This window comes from Otolemur garnettii, unplaced genomic scaffold (assembly GCF_000181295.1).
Source record: "Otolemur garnettii isolate 467f Iridium unplaced genomic scaffold, OtoGar3 scaffold00021, whole genome shotgun sequence".
NCBI lineage: Eukaryota > Metazoa > Chordata > Mammalia > Primates > Galagidae > Otolemur > Otolemur garnettii.
In genome coordinates, this window is record NW_003852416.1 from 2,049,530 (window position 1) to 2,058,404 (window position 8,875).

Here is an 8,875-nt window from a genome sequence, read left to right on the forward strand (position 1 = left end):
TGGTCTATGTTGGTCAGGCTGGTCTTAAACTCCTGTCCTCAAGCAATTCTCCTACCTTGGCCTCCCCTAAGTGCTGGGATGACTGTACCCATCTCAGATAACTTAAATCAAATTAATATTCATTTGAAATATTTAGATTATATGATCCAATCTGAGGTAGAACGATATGAAGTAATTATGTAACATAGGTATATTCATTGCCTTTTTATTGTTTTTTGTCACTTTCTGTCCTAGAATTGCTACAACTCTCAGAATAACCAGTTGTCACTGTAAGATTTTGGTATTTTCTTAACTCTGTGCCCAAACAACCTAGATTGCTTTTTGTCCCACATGTAAAATGTGACACTACTTCTGTTGATTGGAAACTGCCTGAAATGCAGGTCATTAAACGTTTTATATGAAAGCTATAACCTAATAACAACCTAAGAATATGGGGAGGTGGGAGGGAGAGGGGAGGGGAGAATGGGTGGAGGGAGGAGGATTGGAGGGTTCACTTCTGTGGTTTATCTTACAAGGGTACAAGTGAATCTTTCTATGAGTGGAATATGAACGTTTTAACACAATAACTAAGAAAATGACATGAAGGCTATGTTAACCAGTTTGATGGAAGTGTTTCGGATTGTGTGTGAAAACACCACACTGTACCCCAGAAGTTCATTAATGTACACAGTTACCATTCAATAAAAAAAAAAAAAAAATGCAGGTCATTAACCCCAACTGGGCTTCTGTGGCAGCATGGACTCAACTGCCCACTGTCTGGGCTTGACTCTGAGATGTTCCACCAGGACACCAGGACCCTGGCAAGGCAAGGTCTCCTTACCCCATGGTCACCCCACGAGAAGGACCTCAGTTTTGTTTCCAGATAATTTCTCTTGACCCCTCCAGATCCCTCCTTTCCCCTCCCCTTCTGTGCACTATATCTTAGGAGGCTCAAAAGTGGATGGCATTGGTTGGACAGCCACTTGTTTCCATCTTGAGAGGCACCGTCAGGGAACAGAGGGAGGGAGGAAAGCAGAGTGGGGTATGCATGTCCCTTGGTTCATGCATGGTCTCCACAGTTTGGCTGTATCCCTCTACCTAGGCCAAATCCTGGTGGGAGGTGCCCTCTCCAGCTGCAGCTCCTCCCTCCAGGTTCCAGTAAGTGCCCCCTACTCTTGCCCCTCAAGCCAAGGGGTGACAGGAGCAAATCTAGGGTCCTGCACCCTCCCTTGATGTTTCCTCTTAACCCTGCCCAAACCTTCACCAACAGCCTGTTTTTCAGGCATTCTCCAATTACTTTTTTTAAAGGACCCTTCCTAGCTCCTGGTAGACCCTGGGCAACATGTGCCATGAACTACCATATTTTGCTGTGTATCATGCATACTTTTTTTGCCCACATTTTTGAAGGAAAAATAAGGATGAGTAGCACTAATTCTACATCTATATAAATGTTTTTAATTCTTTTATTTATGCTTATGTGTTAAAAGTGTAACTCCAGAAAGTGGTAACTACATCTGTTTGAAAATAATACTCTGGCATATGGTAATTGGTTTTGTTGAACTTGGGGGAGGGATGGAATGTCTACAATCCTTACAAACCTGATGGAATTTTTAAGTCTACGAATTCTGGAATGGACTAGGAATTATGAAAATAAGTTATAGTTTTATATCATTAAGAAGATGGTTTTAAAAAATTCTAATATTTCCATCAAGATAGAAAAGGGAAAACAGAAAAACCATGGGTGCTTTGGTGGAATATAACTGGTAAGGACCACCAATCAGTCCACTCTATGCAGGGGGTGCACTGGGCTAAATAGCATCCCCCAAATCTTGTGTCCACCCAGAGCCTAGAATGTGACCTTATTTGGCAATAGGCTCTTGGCAGCTGTAATTGGTAATAAGTTACGATGAGGCCAGACTAGAGTAGGCCGGACCCTAACCCAGTGACTGTGTTCCTAAAAGAGAAAACACAGACACACAGGTGGGGAAGCTGCCGGCCATGTGAAGACGGGGCAGAAACTAGAGTGGCCCAGCTGCAAGTCAAGCAAAGATGACCAGCAACTGCCAGGATTGAGGACATGGCCAGAAGGCCCCTTCCCCAGAGCTGTCAGAGGGAGCAGGGCCCTGCCCCTATAGGCTGATCACAAACTCTGGACATCGGAGCCATAGGAGAGAACCCAGCTCTGCTGGTATATGTCCTCCCCGCCCCACCCCCACCCATTTGTGACACTTTGTTCCTGCAGCCACAGGACAGGAACACAGGGCTGAGTGTCTCCTACCACGGGCACTTGCCAGCTCTCTTAGGACATGCGGCTCTCATTCCTGCTGCTCCAACCATACTTCAGGCATTTCGGCATGTGCCTGGGTTGGTAACTGTGACAGTCTGACAGTGGTCACCTCCCTGAGAATCTCTCAGTGCCTCTGACCCCCTGGTGGCCTCTAACCTCCTTTCCTTCCCTCTCAGTCTCCTGTATCACCCTCCTTCCCAAGCAAGACCCTTTTTCCACTTCCTAGGAGAGGATAAATGGGGTCTCAGGATCCCATAAGAGAGAGACCACCACACTTGGGTGGTGTGCAGGTGGCCCTGAGGCCACAACAGTGAGCAGTACATGTCAAATTCACCCCAGGGGACAGGTGTACCAACCTTTCCCAATATGCTAGCCAGGTCAAGACATGAGAAGCTGTGAGGTGACACATTTTACTCTGCACTGTCACCTTTCCCATTGGAGGCAGCAGGTTCTGCACTTGGTATTCAAGGCAGGAAGATGCCGGGGCAGAAAGCAGCCAGCCTGCCGCACTTTGTGGCTTTCGTTTTCCCAAATCCTGAGCCCACAGAGTTGGCCCAGCTTGGGGAAGAGGCACAGGGGCTCTGAGAAGCTGGGTGATGCACAGAGAGTGTTCCCATTGGAAAGGGGGAGAGGGTTTCCTGAGATGGAAAGGATAGCAGGGCCCGACTCCCCCAGAGAGACGGCGACACTCAGGCAGGGCAGGGCGATACAGCCAGAGGCGGTGGGAATCCAGCCTCCCCACCGCTCCCAGGCCCAAGCTGAGCCAGAAACCCCTTTGGGCATGAACCTCATCAGCTTGGGAAGAGAAAAGATATTCTGTCCTGTTTCCCAATCTGGTGACCACCCTTGGAGCAGCAGAATTCAAAGATGACAAAAAAGGGACTCTCCTCAACCTGGATCTGAAAATGAAGCTTGAATTAAAAAGCAGGGTGCTGTTGCTTACATAGCTGAGTTATGAGCTAAGTAACCCACAAACTCCCTTCCCCGTCAGTGAGGACTGAGATGGTCGAGGGACAGATCCAACGTACAATGACTGTCACAGGAAGCGCCATTTCCCTTTCAAGGTGTATAATCCACAGAAATGTGGGCACACGGTCACCAGGAGACATGTTTGAGGAGGCTGTTTGGCACACTCCCCATAATTTGGCCCCAAATCGGAAACCTCCCAACGTCCACTGACAGAACAGAGAAATAAACTGTGGGACACACACAATGACATGATGTCCAGCAATGACAACAAGCTATTTACACTCGCACACAATATGGCAGAGTCTCACACACAAAATATTGAGCAAACAGAGCCACATGCTCCAATCACATAAACAAAAACTGGCACCCGGATCAATGTTGCCAGCAGTCAGGAGGGCGGCTGCCTGTGGGCAGAGCTAGTGATCAGGAAGGAACGTAAAGAGGCTTCATGACGATTCCTTGAGCTGAGCTCTTAGGATTTCTGCACTTTTCTGTGCTATATGTATATCATCCTTTGATACAAAAAAAAATTAAAGGCAGTGAGCAGAGAGACACGAGATAGGAAGGAGAGATGGCGGCAGAGAGGGACAGCAGGGACCCACTTGAATAGACATCCCACTCTCTCTGAAAGCACATGATATGGGGCCACCCCTGGGTACGGGAGCAATGGATGCCAGGCTGGAAACTATTTGTATAGAAAAGCCCGGCACTTAACCGACAACCCACAAACGTCACTCTCCATCTTCCCTCCCCCATCACCTGCTGACTGTGAACAACAGTGCTAAAAGTTTTGAGTTTTATAATGAGCAGAGCTATGCAAACCCGTAAATACCTGTGCGTGAGAAAAGAACTTCCATGATCTCGGCTAGAGATAAACACCTGTGTTGGTTTGCTCCTGAGAGTGGTGAAACATGGAGCGCCCAGCTTTTCTGGGGGGTGAGGCCGCTCACTCATATGTCACAGCAATTTAATGACCACTATATAAATTACTATCTTTTTTCAAAAACTATAATACTGCTGGAATCCTGTAGGGGCATATCAGACTGTGCTCGGGATAATTCCAGCTGGGAAAGCGAGGCCACTGTAGTGTACCCTTCCTCCCTCTCCTGATGAGCTAGTCAGCCTCCCCCCAACACCAAATGCGGCACAAATAGTCTTAAGACTTCTTAACTAAGCCTTGGGTTTTTCCAATGGCCCTGAGAAATATTACTTCAGTGGGGGACCCACGTGCCCCTGAAAGACAGGACCATGAATTACTAATTTCTGGCATTATACACCAAAATAGTATATACTGGAAGTGACCCTTCTTACTTCTCAGGCATTTTCCCACTTGGTTTATTATTCTCCCTCACAAGAATGCATGTTCATAATCTGCATTAGCTGTCCTCTAATGATGCTGCGTCAGATCCAAATGTCACCTCATTATTTCTGACACTCACAGAACCCACGGCAGTAAAAGCCAATTATAGACCAGAGAAATCCCAAGAGATCTTGCCGCTACAACAGCTAATAAGCTGCAGCATCATTACCGTGGGAGACGTGGCCCCACACAACGGCCACCTGTGCACATCGCCCTGGGGAGCGGCCCTCTGCGCACAGGGGTGCATAGGTTTAGTTCAGTGTAGCTGGTCAGTGAAAAACATTTTGACTATCTTGGCCGAAAGCGTGGGGATTCGTTAGTAGCTTGGAGATGAAAGTGTCCTGATGCTTTTATCCCAACAGACACAAGAAACTGGTTTCAAATGATGGTTTGCTGACTGAGTCTCCTTGGCAGGGCAGGGAACACACTTCCCGAATGCCTTCTCTATGGCTGGTTCAGCACAGCATTGGCCAGAGCAGAGATTTGCCTGAGGAGTGAGGTATAGACATGGAGCAGCAGATGCCAGGAGGTCGTCGTGGTTGGGGGCGGGGGGCGGGTAAAAAGACATGGAGACCTACTGGCAGGTTCCAGTCTGTCCCTGCTGTCCTCTCACAGCACACCAGCTCTCTTTCCCCAATGCCAGCCTGCTCACCGACAGCACAGCCAGGCCAACCTCAGACAGAGCGGCAGCCTCCCACAGACCCTGCTCCCAGCCCCTTGGTGGTCCCCAAGCTCTCTCTGCCTTTTCCTCCAGGCTAATCATTCCAGAGGGCTCAGCAATGACTTTCTCCAACCCTCCAACACCCCTTTCCAGATTCTGCCTGTTTCAAGCACTAACGTGGCCTTGAAGGGGGTTTGATGGACCCTGGGTCAGCAGAACCAGTGAGACAACCAGCACGAATCCACCCCAGCAACAGATATTAATGGGGAACCTTGCTGGGCTACGCTCTGACCTGGGGCTATAGTCGGGGGAAGACAGCCCAGATCCTGTCCTCACGGAGCCTGCACACCTAGCAAGGACATAAGGTGTCTTGGGACCTTACATACAGTAAGTGGTGCTGAGCTCAGTGCTTTACATAGACAATTTCATTTAATCCTGGCAAATCATTACCTCCATTTACAGACAAGGAAACTGAGGCTCCAAGGTTAATAAACTTGGATGTCACCAACGCCAGAATGCAAATTCTCATCCATTACACCACTGGGTCTCCTGGAGCAAGGAAGACACAAGAGCCCAGCTAGGACCCAAGGCAGCAGGTACCCAGGGCAAGAACAAGCTGGCCGCTGAGCAAGCATCCTGTCTCATGCCCAGAACGTTCAAATGACTCCAGTGGAGGAAACTGCTAATAGTGGATCAATCCTACTGTGGCGTCCAAAACAGGCCTGACTGGAGGACAGTGGACATGGGTGGGCAAGGCCAGCTGCTGGCCAGGGATGCAGCCTGACCTCAAGGCAGGCCAGGCCCACGTGGATTGTTTGTGTTTTGTTTATTTTAATGCATAGAGAGATGAGGGCACACATCAAGCTCACGGTGTATCATCTGCTCTCTTCTCATAGATAAATGAGTAGTAAGTAGGAACAGCTCAGAAAACAACTGCAATACCCAACTCTTCATGGTGGTTTTAAGGATGATTCCAGAGAATTCTCATTTTCCAAGTCAGACATTTCATAGCATGTGAATTTTTAACAGGGAAGACATGCTCTTTTGTAACCAGGAAAATAAACGAAGCTGCTAATAAGACCAGAGCTTGTGTTATATTACTGATTCAATTAGAAGATAACGTCACCATTGGTGCACAGGCAGCCGATTGGCCCAGACCTCTCCTTCCTCACATTCTTCCCCCTCTTGTGCTTCCATAAATGTTCACAGAACAGAGCTGAAGTTACTGATTGTTCCACAATAATGAAGTCCAAGTACACCTGTAATTGATCTTGCCTTATACCTCTTTCCCAATTTAAATCCAGGCCAAACCATTAATCATGCCAGCAAAACACAGAAAAATTGCACACAGCAATACTTTAAATGTTATCACCTGCTGTTCAGGAAATATTGAACCAAAAGAAAAAAACCTTGACAGTGATTTCATTATGATTTTAAAAATATCATTTATAACTTTTTCACGGTCCTAACACAAATACCACTCCATCGGTGGTATTAATGCAAAGAACAGGCTTGAGTTTAACAGTATTCTTCTTAAACTGATTTTATCTTTTTATGTTAAAGAAAATAATGCAAAACTAAACTGAAACTTTGTAGGGACTAGTTTTGCCCACTGACAGCATCAATAAGAACCAGGAGTCTAACACCTTGGCCCCATAAGAATTAGTCTTTCTAAACTTAATAAGGGATTTCAATTCTTAGGGATGCCTAGTTCCACTATGTAGTTTGAAGTGGCAACATAAAAATAGATCTCAATCATAAATTGACTTTTTGGTGAATGAAAGAGCTCAAAAGGCACAAACCTGTGAGTGAGCTGTCACACTGGACTATTCCTGTCTACCGACCACAGGACATTAGCACTCCCTTCCCTGGCCCTGTCTTCCAAATCGCCAATCCCTCCAACTCCTCACCTCATTACTCCTGCTCACCATCAACCCCTAGCTCTAAAGAACATGAGTTTCTCACAGTCTGGCTACTCTGAACTTTCCCTGCTGTTGAGAGCTCCCTGTCCCCAGGGCCTGACTCGACTGCCTTTGGCCCTGGAGCCCAGCCCAGAGCATACATTCAATACTTACCACTAATGAAGAAATGAGGTGATGACCTGCATGCACTTTGCATCCTTGCCACTGCCAGCTGCTTCATGCTGAATGTGTCATCAGACCCTCTAAACTAGTATCTCCTCATCTGCAGCATGGAGAGAAAACATAACAGGTGCCTTGCATAACTCAATTGCAGGCATATTCCAGGCTACAAAGGAGGAGAAAGCATTTTGAAAGGAATAAACTAATACATAGATGGGTCTATTCAGGGTTCAATTCAGAGCAAGTCTAGTCAATCTAAGGGAAGAAAAAACATGATTTTCTGATCTTAATTCTAAAATTTCCCCCATTTATTTAAGCTGAAATAAAGAATCCTCTTACATTTATTTCTCCTACAAGAGAATTTAAAATCTTAATAGACTATCTATCAGATTATACCTGCCTTATCATCCAAATTTTTCCCAGTTGGTCTCAAATTGTGTATGTATTTATAAAGTTGTGTGTTTCTAGTAATTACCTATAATAGCATTTCATATATAACATTATATTAGAAAACTAGGAGTAGATAATAAGGCAAATTTTGTTTTCTTCAATAAAAAGATTCTTTTTCAAATTGATGTAATCTGTTCTATTGTTTTATTCAGAACTTGCCTTGGGAAACACGATCTTAATATCCCTTCTAGAATTTTTAACAGATCTACTTTGAGTTAATTTTCTAGAACATTTCCACTCCATTTTCCAATTTTCTCCTCTTCTTACTATTTTCAACCACAAAGCAACAAACATGAATTTTATAGACTTAATTACCCCTAACGTTAGAATTAATCTGAGCACTTTGCCAAAGCAAAGGCTAAAATTCCAAAGGCAGCACTGAGGAGTAGGCGGATGGATGCTTACGGGAGAGAGGAAGGAAGATGACGCAGCTTACTCTGTGCACCTTCTCCAGGCAACACAACTCCAGGCTCTGTACGGCATTATTAAAGCTGTAAATTAATCCAGCTTGAGGGCTTGGCAAGGAAGTCATTACAGAGTAGAAAGGAGAGTGAGGGAAAGGCTTAAATGAGAGGGAAGAGTCGTGCTGTTGACTGGAGAGGAGCTGATATCGGGGATGCGGCAGGATCCCCACTGCAGCTTCCTGCCACCTCCAATGGGAATGACGGCCACTGAATTCACTCTGAATCCCTCCCAATGTCTCGTAATGATGGGGAACAGACAAAGTACCATTCTGTGCAAGAACTGGAAGCCCATGGGACTGCATCGGACTGAGAGGTCCCTCTACAGACCTCTGATGTCTATGTTGGCTTGAGCCATTGTGTCATCTTGGACATGGAGCTGCCTCCTTTTGGTGAATGGTGACAACAAATGCAAGTCCCAGTGTGAGAACTCTAAGCTCAGTGCAAATAATAGCAAGTGTACTCCTCAGGGCCTGTTAGGACACCAGACTTGTGGGGAGGAGGGTTCAACAAAGTAATGCATACTTTATTTTTATTCTTGCAAATGGCAGATATTGGAGTATTTGTGAATTAAGTTATCTTTTTCTCCCTCCCTTGTAACCACAGGTTACAACCCTGAATTATAAA